Source organism: Engraulis encrasicolus, chromosome 14 (genome assembly GCF_034702125.1).
Source record: "Engraulis encrasicolus isolate BLACKSEA-1 chromosome 14, IST_EnEncr_1.0, whole genome shotgun sequence".
In the NCBI taxonomy this organism is placed as follows: Eukaryota; Metazoa; Chordata; class Actinopteri; order Clupeiformes; family Engraulidae; genus Engraulis; species Engraulis encrasicolus.
The window spans coordinates 1,047,240-1,062,553 of NC_085870.1; the positions used below are offsets into that span (position 1 = coordinate 1,047,240).

At 42.4% G+C, this 15,314-nt stretch overlaps 1 protein-coding gene across 1 annotated transcript in view; it reads right to left on the minus strand.

The window, feature by feature from the left end:
• LOC134461946 (histone-lysine N-methyltransferase PRDM9-like) overlaps positions 1-15,314 on the minus strand; it is an 86,641-nt gene that overhangs the window by 13,497 nt on the left and 57,830 nt on the right. The gene's annotated exons all lie outside the window — the stretch shown is intronic.

The window sequence follows — 15,314 nt, forward strand, 5'->3', positions numbered from 1 at the left end:
CATGTAGCATTCATGACTTCAGGGCTTAGTCCATTATTGAGAGGGATATCAGGAGAAGAATTAGGAAGGACAGTCTCTGGCAGGGAGATATCAGATATCAGAGATACAGCAGGAGAGGGAGAGCTGCAATTATCAGCAGGACCCATAGTAGAGCTGGGTGTGTTTGTGAACTGGATTGGGTCATGCTGTGTTGAATGTCAAGGTGTGCTGAAAGCAATGAACTGAATAAAGTTGGTTGGATCATCATCTTTATCATCTCAATCATCATCATCACCACAACCACCATCATCATCATCATCATCACCATCATCACCATCATCACCACCATCATCATCACCATCATCATTACCATCATCATCATCTCATCACCACCACCATCATCATCATCACCACCATAATCATCATCATCACCACCATCATCATCATCACCATCATCATCACCACCATCGTCATCACCACCACCACCATCATCATCATCACCACCATCATCATCATCACCATCACCATCACCACCACCATCACCATCGTCATCATCACCACCACCACCATCATCACCAACATCACCATCATCATCATCACCACCATCATCATCACCACCACCATCACCATCGCCATCATCACCATCATCACCACCATCATCACCACCACCATCACCATCATCATCACCATTATCACCATCACCTTCATCATCATCACCACCATCATCATCACCACCACCACCAAGATCATCATCATCTCCATCATCATCACCACCATCATCACCACCACCATCATCATCATCTCCATCATCACCACCAGCACCATCATCATCACCATCATCACCACCACCATCACCATCCTCATCACCACCAACAGCAGCATCATCACCATCACCACCACCATCATCATCATCATCACCATCATCATCATCACCACCACCACCATCATCACCACCATCATCATCATCACCATCACCACCACCACCATCACCACCACCATCATCATCATCACCATCATCATCACCACCATCAATTATAATTTTGTTATTGCACAGAAATGTTGTCATTTTCAGCATCATCATCATCATCAGTCATCTAGTTACAGTATGTCTACTACATCATCTGCATTGTGTGTCATCTCTAAGCTGTGTGGTGGAGAGAGAGAGAGAGAGACCTGACCGTATTACATCATCTGTATTGTGCATCATCTCTAAGCTGTGTGGTGGAGAGAGAGAGAGAGAGAGAGAGAGAGAGAGAGAGAGAGAGAGAGAGAGAGAGAGACCTGACCGTATTACATCATCTGTATTGTGCATCATCTCTAAGCTGTGTGGTGGAGAGAGAGAGAGAGAGAGAGAGAGAGAGAGAGAGAGAGAGAGAGAGAGAGAGAGACCTGACCGTATTACATCATCTGTATTGTGCATCATCTCTAAGCTGTGTGGAGAGAGAGAGAGAGAGAGACCTGACCGTGGTCTCTGCATGCTAGGTGTATTTTTGAGAAAGAGAGAGAGAGTGAGAGAGAGTGACCTGGTCGCTCCTTGAGTTTGAATGTGTGTGTGTGTGTGTGTGTGTGTGTGTGTGTGTGTGTGTGTGTGTGTGTGTGTGTGTGTGTGTGTGTGTATGTGTCCTGGTCACTGCTGTGTGTGTGTGTGTGTGTGACCTGGTTGTGGTCTCACCATGCTGGGTGTGTGTGTGTGTGTGTGTGTGTGTGTGTGTGTGTGTGTGTGTGTGTGTGTGTGTGTGTGTGTGACCTGGTCGTGGTCTCTCCATGCTGGGTGTCCATTCCTCTTCTTCAGAGTCACTGCTATCAGTCGGTGGTGGTGGGGGCGTGGCCCTCTGTCTTTTAGTCACGCCCCTCTTCCTCATGAACTCTGGAGCTTGAGACGACAGACCTGAGAGACAAAGAGCAAGAGAGAGAGAGAGAGAGAGAGAGAGAGGAAAGGGAGGGAGGTGAAGATGAAGAAGAAAGCGATTGATAGAGGAAGAGGTATACAAAGAGAAAGAATGAGGGAAAAAGTGAAAGGAACGAGCATTCCTCAATAGATGTGCCATCTCAAAACATTACATTACATCAGACTTAACTGACTCTTTTATAAAAGCCAAAGTGACTTACAGTTTTTTGGGGGTATTGGTTACCGGCTCTGAAGCAACGTGGGGGCTAGGTGTAGGGATGCACGATGTATCGGCCAGATTAGGGATGTTAACCGGTAACCGTTTAACCGATAATCGACCGGATAAACATTAACCGGTTAAAATGTTCTGCCACCGGTTAACCGGTTGTAATAATAATTATAAATATAATAATTATTTCCTCCCAAAACGCCCCAAAATACGATGATTTTGAGGTTTTAGTACGATAATTTAGCATGTTCCATCTGGTAACAGTGGCTGCACAGCAAAAAAAGGGCTTATGTGAAAAATAAAAAAAATAAAAAATCAGTACTGTGGATATCAGGCACGCAAAAGTTGTATAATTTAAGATTACCGATTAAGCGGTTAACCACCGGTTAATGAGTCTCAGTAGCCGGTTAAGATTTTTTTCAATTTTCGCCATCCCTAGGCCAGATGTATCGGTATCGGCCGATATTTTAAATTTCTCAACACATCGGACATCGGTCCGATGGGTAAAACTGGGCCAATGTTAACACTGATGGTTTTTTTTAAATATGTTACGGTTCTAAAAGATTGGACTTGGCGGTGACATTCATTGTTTGTCTTCTAGTTTGTCTCTATTTTTTATCTAATTTTATCACAGGGAGTTAAAAGGTGTTTTTGGAAATAAGAGGACATTCAAAAATTCAGTTTGTTTGCATCATTGTCAGTCTGTATTAAATGTTATCTCTTAAAAAAAAAAAAACATCGGTATCGCTTAATATCGGTTATCGGCCAAAACCGCACTATTAATATCGGATATCGGTATCGGCTGACATTTTTTCACATCGTGCATCCCTAGCTAGGTGTCTTGCTCAAGGGCACTTCAGCCATGGATGGAGGAGGTGTAGAGAGAGGTAAGGGTGTTGTTACCTATGGATAGCATGAACAGGTGGTGTGTGTGTGTGTGTGTGTGTGTGTGTTATTACCTATTGATTGCATGAAGAGGTAGTTTCTTTTCATCCTCTTGTACCTCTTCTTTTCCCAAAATGACAGCTGAGACCATTCTGACGTGCTGAAATACACACTTAGCTTCTCCAGGGATTCCTAGATAAAACACACACACACACACACAGGTACATCATGTTTGTCAGTAAAATGCAATAGGTGTGTGTGTGTGTGTGTGTGTGTGCGTGTTCTAGCTAAAGCATGGTTCTAACTGACGTTCCCTTCACATCCTAAAAACAGTCACACAGATGCGCAAGTGTGTCTCTGTTGATCTGTGTGATAGAGATGACTGAATTCAGGTGGAAACTTGATAGAGTGTATACTGTATGTATTGTATGTAGCTAACTAGGCCAGATACACACTAGAGCGTGGCGTGGTGTAGAAGGACCGATCTGTTTCCATGTATTTTCGCCACCGCTGGTAAAAATAACTTCGGTCCCAACCCGCTTCCCCGCTCTGATCTGAAAAAGGCCTCATGTGTTGTATGCTGCTAACCAGAGGGGTGAACGCACTCTTTTGTGTGTACAGTACATGAAATAGCTTGCATGCATCACTGTGGTGTACATTGCATTACATTACATTACATTACATTTAGCTGACGCTGGTCATATTACATTGCATTACATTTAGCTGAGGCTCACCACATAACATGACACGACACGAGTAGAGCTCTACAGGTGTTAAAAAAAGTAATTATAATAATAATAATAACAATAACAATAATAATAATAATAATAATAATAATAATAATAATAATAAAAAGACTACAGGTGTAAAGTAGGCTACTGCAATGTACAAACCTCGTCAGAGGAACTCATGGCTGGTCATGAAATAAACCCTGCCGACATTAGAGAGAAATAGACAGGTTTTTAGATCACATTACCAATTCAACAGAGCTGAGCTTTGGTGAATTGTCTTCCTATAATCCGTTTCACACACACACACACACACACACATGCCACAGATATTTGTCCAAATGCTCCAGCTGCTACTCAAATGTAACCAGATCTCAACAACCCAACCTTCACTTAGGAAAAACCCAATATTTCACATTGCCTGATTATTTATTAACTGCCAGATGCAGAAACAGTATTTTCACTTTTATTAGGCCTATTGCTACACACATTGACCGTTTTATTTTTTCTAACCGTCTCAGCCTTACGTTCGCTAATTGCTAAGCTAACAACAAAGACAGAAACACCAGACCAACAAAACCAACTCTGTTAAACAGGGTTAGTTTGATGAGGAAAAGTATCTAGGACTGAATATGAAATACGGATAGCTGCAACAAAATACTGTCCCTCGCTATCTATTTTGTCAGCTTTGAGAGGGTAGGACAAAAAATGCCAAAGTTAACTAGCTTACCTCTGGACCTCAACAACACCAGGGACAGTGTTAAAAGCATCACACCTAACAATAGCTTTCTATGTAGTTGCCGTTACCATAATATATTTCATGTGTGAAGTTAGCAGATGTATTAGCTGGCTATTAGTGAAAGTTAGTTTGTGCCAAATGACTGCACTGGACTAGTTCTATGCTAATCTGGGCGAACTAACCAATTTTAGATTAGCGTGTTACCGTACATTGTTTTTAGATTGAATCAGACCTTTAGATGAAATTAGCGATTACTAGTTAGAGATCAGCAATGTCACTCACTAACCTGTTCCAGCGAATCAAACAGAGCAGGATATTTCTGAAATTGTGAAATTGACGCTTCTTCTAGTCGAGATGTCAGTTGTGGACGATTAGATTTACCTCAGAATGATGAATGGCCGCAAGGCTGGCAAGCAAGCAAGCAACTGAAGAAGGCGCGACACTCGCGAGCTGCTGACAAAGGAGGTTGCTGCTGGTCATTCCAGAACCTTCTTTTCGCGCCAGAAGTGGGCCACCCGCCACGTACTGGATGGTAGATTGCTAAAATGTTCTAGGTGAAACGTCTTACAAATTAAAATATCGTTTCAATTAAACGGTCTTCCGCGATACTGGGTTTTATTAGATTAGGACAGGGCAGTGTCTGTACCTCCCCAGCTGCCCCCCCTCAGAAACAAGTCCTACCCCTCTGATAAATGTCCTGTCCATCAAAAGGAAACTGGCCAGAAAAGGCCACAATTTATTATCTGCTTCTGTCTTGATAGAATACATAGGCGAGTGCATTTATGAGAAAAATACACCTAACCCCAAAAAAATTCTAACAAAAGGTTTCTCAGTGGTTTCCAGTTGTATCAGATGTACTTAACAACATACTAAAAATCTGCCAAAATCTGACTTGAGGAAAGGCCTCATTTTCAAGATGGCCGCCACTGGGCCCTCAAAATGACTGTAGCCACAATATTACATAGAAATGACCAGGAATAGTGGGGTTTCATACATGTTTCAACCTTGTAATGTTGTCATTAGACAATGTTTGTGATATATATATGGTTATTAGTGCAGTTTGCTGTTTAAAAATCAATTTACAACTGTATGATACTGTAATATTACACAAATTTGGCCTAGCGGTTAGGCTAAATACCGCTAACCTCTTCTTTGTGTGCATTTTAGTTTTTTTTCCAATTATGATTATGTTTTACATTAATATACATGTTTTGCATGTGCATGTTTTAAAATGTATTTATTTATTTTATTTTGTCAGTGATGATCAATGGTAAAAAGCAAGGAATCCATACGAAGGAATCAAAATTTCACTTTTCACTGCTTCCTGTATGGATAGACAAGAGATGAATGTGGACATAAAATAACGTTGAAATGACCAGGAATAGAGGTGTTTGATATGTTTTTTTTCACCATGTAATGTTGTTGGAATATTTCCCTGATATTATGAATGGTTATAAATGCATTTTGATTTTGTTTTGATTGATGGCAGCCTACTGTGATATTAGCCAAATCTGCTCTGGCATACTGTATGTAAGCTAAGTACTGCTATCCCCTTTGTTTGTGATTATTTTCACTTTACTTTAAATATATGTATGTTTTTACATTTTATTTATTTATTATATATATTTATTTATACTGTATGTAGGCCCGATGACCTTATAAAGACCTTGAAATGACCAGGAAAAGTGGTGGTTCATGTTTGTTTTGACCAAGTAAATTAAAATAATATTTTGGGAATTAACTTAGAATTATCCACATCATACTGATCCCAATAATATTAAACTCTGGACTCTTCAGTCGTGCTGAAGAATTTGAATTTGGAACAAAATGTGTTATTTTTTTCATTCAAATATAATAAACATTAAACAGGAAATTCATCCATGACTTCCATCGTGACTCTGGCCAAGCTGAAGTGTGAGCCATATTCTTAATGGTGTGTGTCAAGCAAAGTGCATTGAGTTTCCAAAATTTGGGCAGCGCTGAAATAGCACAGATATGAGCAGTTTGACCAGATTGACTTGATCTTGAAATATTGTGCAGCATCATAGTAACAGGCTAAATCATAGTAGCTGGCTAAACATGATGCCCGAGAATTCCCCATCCTGCTGAAATGAATGTGACCTGTGGCCATCATTATGAAGTACTTTGAATTGCTAGTTATGTCATTCTCCCAGTGAAAGGCACTCAAGCTATGATGCTACCAATGCATGTATAACTCTTTGGCAAGAATCTGCTTCATCTTCCAGTTAAGTCTGTAGGACTTGGATACAAGCAAGAGAAGGCCTGACATGTTTTAGAGCTGATGGAGCCAGGGATCACGCAATAAAAGGAGCTGCTGTAGCTATCCAAACGGCGCAAGTGGAGTGGCCTTGCAAGATGTCCAACCAATAAATTACCCTTTGGATGCAGTACTCCCACCTGGTCCATGCCCCTTGCTTGCCCTGGGATACAGGCAGGGCAGGAGCACCACCTTGTGAAGACTGAGTCACAGCTTGCACAATCATGCTCAGCCTTCTGCTTTTCACCCTGCTAATAAATGACTGGACGTCAACCTACAGTACCACTCCAATCTTGTTAAGTTCACAGACGATCAAGAGGGACAAGGCACACTACAGGAAAGAGGCAGACCATTTGAGCAGCACAAAGATGAGATGTGGGTTTGGCCTGATTATCATTGACTTGCAAATCTCTTCAAGACTTGGTCTGACCAAGAGCATAACAATCAACATTTCCCATACGTCATGGTCAACCCACCCCCTTGGTTCAGCAACGCTGAAGGTGTTGCGTCATCAGCAGGGCATGGCCTGGCTCGGTTTGGACGTCAATGATGACCTGTTCTGGACCAACACTGCATGTCAAGAAGTGTCTCAACTTCCTGAACAATCGAGGCAAGTGCTTTGCCATCATGACCACATTTCTAAGACCACATTTGTGTACCTGTACCATGCCCCTTTAGGAGACAAGGAGAATGAATGGAGTTAAAAGGGAATTCTCGCCCATTTAGGAAACTGTACTTGATCCCACTTTTTTGCATTGGTGGCACAGTGTATGGTTTAGCTTGGCTACTATTGTGATGGAGTGACCATCACTAGGGTTGTGGGTGTGTTCTGACTGTCACACCAACGAGATTGGCTCTTTGGTGTAGCGGTCAGGGCCCCAGTTTACAAGCCCAGAAGGTCTGGGTTTTGTTCTAGGCTGGGCAACTCTACTCCCCTTCGCTACAAATGGTGTCAGAAGTGGGATGGTGTGATGCCATCAGAAGCGTACGCATTGTGTGTGAGCCGTAATTCCAAGTGAGGGACACCCAGGATTGGTAACCCCGTGGTGAGGGACCCCAGTGATGGGTGAAGCACTGATGATGGGGCACACTGGATGGGGGAACTATGACGGGGAGTTGCCCATGACACCATGAAGTGTGTGAAGTGCACGAGTGCGCTTCCTGAAGGGGAAGGCAGTGTGATGGAGTTACCATCACTAGGGTTGTGGGTGTGTTCTGACTGTCACACCAACGAGCCTGGCTCTTTGGTGTAGCGGTCAGGGCCCCAGTTTACTACCCCAGAGGGTCCAGTTTCGATTCTCGGCTGGGCAACTCTACTCCCCTTCGTCACAACCATATTGAATGGGTTTGGATACACCACCCACAAAGTGATCACAATAGTGATGCAAGCCACTCAACAAGCTTCTCTTCTGGCACCACCAGAGTCTCAAACAGACTGTAAGGATGCGGAGTTCTTCTCTGCACCCAACAAGCTGCCGGAAAAATCTGCATCTTTCCAAAGAACAATTGCTCTCAGACCCCCCAGAAAAGACTTTTCCCACATACAACTGTACTATGTATACCTGTTGTGCTAAACAAATACATAATAAACTGTCTTGTGCTCACAATCTCTTGTGTTTTACTGGTGCTAATACCTGATCAGACAACACCAGACTTGCTAGGAAAGCCAAAAACATCACCTCTGACCCTACACACCCAGCACACCACCTATTCACACTATTGCCTTCAGGGAAAAGGTACCGCAGCATCCCAAGCAAAACCACACGCTCTAGGGACAGTACCTACCCACAAGCCATCCGACACTTAAATACGCACTAGCACTTTACAGCTACTCCACTACCTGGCCTTCCTACCTCCTTTGTTACTTTGCACATGCTACTACTGTTCTTTACATACCATGCACTTTAAATATTCCATTGCACTTTTCTATGTCTCCAATGTTTTGTATGCCATTCCCTGTTTATTTATTTGTGTACCCCCCTGTTTTTTCTTTCATACCCCCCCCCTCCCTAGTTTTGTGTCTTTTGTTTGAGCACACCAAGCAACATTCCTAACAACTGTATTTGTATACTGTTGATATGGCTAAAATAAACTTGAACTTGAACTTGAACTGATCTGACTACTGTACGCATATGTGTAATTTGATTAATTTATTTATAGTTAATGTAATGTTTTGGTAATTTGTGTGTTGTTCCTGTGTACTTAGGATAGGTTAGGATAAGTTAAGATGTATTATTGGCTGTGCCTATGCACACATAGATGTTGTAATGTCATGCACTTTTAATGTTTGTCATGTCGTGTCTGAACAGGAGGCAGTGAAAAGTGAAATTTAGAATTTTTGAATCCTTTGTATGGATTCCTTGCTTTTTACCATTGATCATCACTGACAAAATAAAATAAATACATTTTAAAACATGCACATGCAAAACATGTATATTAATGTAAAACATAATCATAATTGAAAAAAAAAACTAAAATGCACACAAAGAAGAGGTCAGCACTATTAAGCCTAACCGCTAGTCCAAATTTGTCTAATATTACAGTACCATACAGTTGTAAATTGATTTTGTAACAGCAAACTGCACTAATAACCATATATATATGAAGGACATAGTCTAATTACAACATTACAAGGTTGAAACATGCATCAAACACCACTATTCCTGGTCATTTCAATGCAATTTTAAAGCCTGAGTCAATTTCAGGGCCCGGCGGTGGCCATCTTGAAAATGAGGTCAGATTTTGGCAGATTTTTAGTATGTTGTTAAGTACATCTGATAGTACTGTAAACCACTGAGAAACCTTTTGTTAGAATTTTTTTGGGGTTAAGTCATAAATGCACTCGCCTAACAGTGCCATGAGAAAGTTTGGGCACCCTTTTGGAAAATCATTACATGGGTTTATTTCTCGTTGAGCTTTTAAAGTAGCAACTTCCTTTTGACATATGTTAGGCTAAACTGTAGGGAAAGAGAAACATTTCAGCAATGGAAGAATTTTACAGAAACAATTTTATGTGGATTTAAACAAAAAGTGTGTGCATAAATGTGGGCACCCCAAAGAAGGTATCCTATACATCAAGAGCTCACCCTTGCTGATCTAATGGCCTGTGGATACTTGTTATATAGCCTACAAGAAGACAAGGCCTTCCAACTAGGCCTACCTGGTGCTACCGAATAGTTGCCAATTACCGGTATCCAGAACCCCTCTAATTCAGTCAGGTTACTCATCTGTCTTTAGACTTCCTGCCCGGTTCAAATAAATTCACTATTTTTCAATGATGGTAATATCTCAAGATTGATATGACCATTTCAAGACATTGTAGGCCTACTTGGTTTTTTGCATTAACTTATTGTTGAATTTTGATCAGTGCAGTGCAAATACGGTCCTGCTGGAAAGTCCAAACTCTGCTCAGCTTTAATTTTGCGACACTTGAAAATTCTTTGAAAATAATTAGTGAGGCCCTCAACTGTAATACATTTTACATTGTGTGCTAGCCACACAGACCTATAGCAGGGTGTGCTTTAGGCCAAAGGTCATAGAATTTACGTGTGCATTTTTTGCTATGTCCACCTCCCATTGGTAAGGTCAAATAACTGTAGCTCAGTCTCGTCTGACCACACTATGATTTCCCAAAATGCGTTTAGCTTGTCCAGATAAGCTTTCTGTGTAAGATTATCAACTAATTTCTGATGGATACACAGGAAAGCCTTATGCATCACCCATCCAATGAGCGTTTGCCTTGTGAAAAGCATACGCGGAAGGACCCATGTCTAAGTCTGCACTATCAGCAGCTATGGCCTTGTAATTCTATGGAGGTGTTCTGTAGTGTGCCTGTTACCATTTTTACCATTCTTTACCCATGCCTTTTTAACTAGCCTACATTTTCCTTTCACAAGGACCATTCCTGTGGCTTTCCATGCTTTCCACTCAAATGGATTTCGATTTCTGGCTTTGGAGAAACATCGACCAAGATCTTCCAGATTAGTTTGTGTACCCTTCTCGTTATTCCAAAGTCATTAAAACCTGTTTGTGCTGCAAGGGCTCTACTTCATATTAATGGTATACCTTCTTTGGGGTGCCCATATTTATGCAGATGCCTATTTTTGTTTAAATCCACATTAAATTGTTTCTGTAACACTACAGATAAGATAAGTGGTAAGTGATGGTGAGTCTGCCGTGTGTGTTTTCCTACTTGACCACCAGATAGCGCCATTGCCTAGTGAATGTGCATGTGAGCGGGGAGGGCACTACACAGTGAAGCTCAGTACAGAATGCCAACAAACACAGTTGAGAGCATCACCTGCTGACAGAAACAAATGGTAAATGGAGTACGGCATTTATAAAGCACCTTTCTATTCCTTTAAGTATGCAAAGTGCTTTACAGTGTATGCCTCCCATTCACCCATCCACCCAATCATCCACACACTGGTTGAAAAAAAATAGTGCTGTGTGCACCCGAAAAAGGACTGTATTGAAAAGGGGCTGGTGCAGGTGTACAACAAACACCACAGGCTGTCCGGCCAGAACAGTATGAAGATGTCCAATGAAGTCAGACACACACAGATGAAGAAGTAAACCCGTGAACCGTGGTTTTACTATAAAAGTAAAATAGAAAATACAAAGACATAAGCATATACATGAATGAATGAAAATACACATAATACTATATACAATATAATATGCAATATATACAATGAGGAAACTGAGGATAGCTGCCTACAGCAGCTATCTGACCAAAGGGGAGGGGAACATGAAGGTGACTGCCTACAAGCAGCCATCTTAAGCAGCGGCAATGAGGAGGGAACATGACACAGCTACCTACAATAACTGTGTGGACTGGGGCATGGATATGTGCCTGCCTACAGCAGACACACAGAGCATGCATTAAACAGACATGAGAGATGTAAGCGCTACTCCACCACAGTAGCACATTACTGACCCAATACACTCTCTGGTAGAACCGTGCCATGGAGAAATGAGTAAACATATACTATGCAGCTACAAGACAATGGAAACTGTACAGTAAACACAATACAATACAGACAGTCATAACATGGTAAAAACATAATACATAAACTCACTCTCAGAGACGCACAGAATGCACAGAGTACATGAGTGGCCACTGGGATCCTGAAACGTCCAAGATGATGAGAGAGATGGATCCCAAGTGGGCATGGAGTCCCCGTGTGATGAGTGGTCTGAGGCCTGACCTGTGGCCCTGCCCTATATGCTGAGAGCAGCACAGCAGGGTGCCGAGCCAGGGGTGTTACCAGCAGGCCAGGACCCACCTCTGGAGCCGGAAGGTCTGCTTGCTGGGCCAATCACTGCCTACCCACACACTCGGTGCATGACGGAAAAGTACCGGGTCTGTAGGTCAGTGAAAGGGTCTGTAGGTCAGTAGCAGGGGGAGCAGTAGGAGGGGGGAGACAGGTAGCCCACCAGCAACGGGGGATGGGCAACCTGCTAAGAGCAGTGAGGAGATGCCTGGCTGTTGAGGGCTCAGGGGACTCAGGGCTCACAATTCTTAACACTGGTGGACGTGGCTACCACGCAGGGTACCACCCTGCCACCAGGAGCAACTTGGGGTTAGTTTCAAGCACTGACTTATATACATATTATATATCAGTCAGTGGTTTCAAGTATCTTGCTCAAGGACAAATCGAGGGGGTCAGACAGAGCGGGTCTCGAACCTGCAACCTTCTGCTGTTCGAATGGCTCCTCCACCACCTACGCCAGGCGCAGAAGATTGCACACACTTCACAACTAGAACAACACTTATTCATTACAACCTACTGTAGCCCCAACGCTGCCCACCCGTGACATCACAGTTAACAACTAGAACAACACTTATTCATTACCACCTATCCCAACGCTGCCCACCCGTGACATCACACTTCACAACTAGAACAACACTTATTCATTACAACCTACTGTAGCCCCAACGCTGCCCACCCGTGACATCACAGTTATGCTTACCAAAAAAACGGTCTTCTCCTTTAACCCGTTAAGACATAGCGTTATAAATTCGATGTTACCAGAATGGCAATGACCACATACTAGTCCATTACTAAAGGCCCTGTGTCATAGTAGTGTAGTATCCTATATGGTACTAACTAACCTTTCAATGACTATTACAGCCACTGGAGCTACGGTGTGCATTAAGGGGCTACCCTGGTTTCCTACGGAGTCAGGATATTTACTATTGCAATGCCCTCCAGGTGACCTTGTGTTGACAATGACATTGCAGTATTACTGTAAAAAGGATACACCACCACTGTTTTTTTTTATTGTAGTCTTTATCAACAGGTAAAGCATTCACACTATTGTTCAGGAAGAGGAACAGCATGATGATGTACAGTTGCATACACGCAGCATGGAAAGAAATCCAGCACCCATTCACCAACAAACTTTAATACAACGTTTCGATCTTCCTCGCCTGAAAAAGGTCAGATGTATAATGAGTGAAACCTTGTATTGAAGTTTGTTGGTGGACTGGACAGTATGCGTGATTTATTTACACTGGAATGACAACCCCACTGAGTGTCCTACACTCCTGTCCAACTAAAGAGGTGTGCAAAAGCCTCTTTTTTAACAGTTAAAAGACATCATCACCCACTCAAGAAAGAGTGTTATAGTAGATTAGCATATTATATTAGTAGATGCAGAATTTGCCCACCACCACAGCTCTGTGTGTGTGTGTGTGTGTGTGTGTGTGTGTGTGTGTGTGTGTGTGTGTGTGTGCGTGTGTCAGACTTGGAGCATAACTGACCAAGAGCATAACAATTAACAATTAACATTTCATGATTGTTTGCTTCCTAACAAAGTGGGAGGAGTTCCCATATTTGCGGGAACTCAGAAATTGCTTGCGTTGACTCTTGACCTGACAGGTAGCAACGCTGAAGCTGTTGTGTCACTAGGAGGGCACAGCCTGGCTAGATGTTTACAACAATAGTAGCATATATAACATGTTTTCATCTATATATGATCTTCATACAAGTGTTGTAATTACATCTGCAAAAGTGTTTCTACTTCCACTTCAGACAACTCTGGTTAGCCCTACCAAAGATTTTCAAATGTTAGACCAAGATGAGCCATGTCACGCATCATCAATGCAACGAAGTGGGATCAACCCCAGTCTCCTTAATGGGCATGACTTTACCCATGGGGGCCGCTAGGGGGGGAAAAGTGGTACAGATTCTAAGGACCCAAGCAATGATAGGGGCCCTTAAGGGGGCCCAAGCACTGATAGGGGCCCTTCATGGGGCCCAACATTTCTGGCAGTGCCCCTGACTTTACCTGTAAACTCCATTCGTTCTCCTAAATGGGCATGAATTTACCTGTAAACTCCATTCCTTCTCCTAAAGGGGTATGACTTTACCTGTAAACTCCATTCGTTCTCCTAAAGGGGTAAGAAGGTTGCCATTGGATTGCAGTTTAGAGCCTTCTCAGTTCCCCTCCCTCATAGTTTTCATCATCAGCATTCCGGCAGAACTTATGTCGTGCGGTGCGGCGCCTTTTATAAGTGGAGAGAGATAAGCTGGAAGAGTATGTGTGTGGTGGTGGTTCTTAGTTCTCATGTGTTTTACATTAACTCCATGAAAATGTCTCAATGTTGCATTTTAGTGATGGGCAACCTGAATTAACTAGAAGACCTTTAGACCAGTGCCACATTCCAACAGTGTTGCCAGATGTGTCTGACCAAATCCCGCCCAAAAGGTTCTCAGAAACCGCCAAAATGCGCTAAATTCCGCCCAAATTCAACAAATTACATTGACTTCTATGGGCCCAAAACGACATATGGCCAATTTTTCCCGTTTTTGCCCGCCAACGCTCATCCCAAGTAGCCCAATTGGGCGGGCACCCGCCCAATCTGGCAACACTGCATTCCAAATTACCTGGTTGATTTCACATGAAAATTCTGCAGATGTTAGTTGAATTGGACAGAAATAGAATCAGGTCAAATTGAAATAGGCCTTTGATACTGGGATGTAAAGAAGGCCTAATGAATACAGGTTGTCATATAGGCCTATAGGGTAACATAAAATAGAACAAATGATCAGGCCTATAGACTATTCTAAACGACTTTGTGAGGCCTGAATAAAGAAATATTGTAAATCATATCACATATCACATCAGATGAGACTGATGGTTTCCAGCCCAAAAAATGCTCAAAACCCACCGAACTAATTTCTATGGCCATTAAATGGTAGAAAAAGCCGGCAAAATGCCTTTTTTTATCCGCAGGCGGCCATCCTAACCAATTGAGCAAGACAGCACCCAGTCAGGAAGAGGTCAATACACTTACATGTCCATGACACCAGTACAGACACACCTCATCTGCCCAAGGCCAATGGGGAAGCATTGGTTTACTCTGGGACACGTCATCTGCCCAAGGCCAATGGGGAAGGCATTGGTTTAGTCTGGAACTACATATACAGGTGCTGGACATGAAATTAGAGTATCGTGAAAAAAGTAAATAATACCATCAATAATGTTAAACTTTCATAGATTTGTGGCCCACATTTTAAACTATTCCCACAATGTGTTTGTTTATTCTTACATATTTTGAGCTTTCAGCTCCAAAAAAA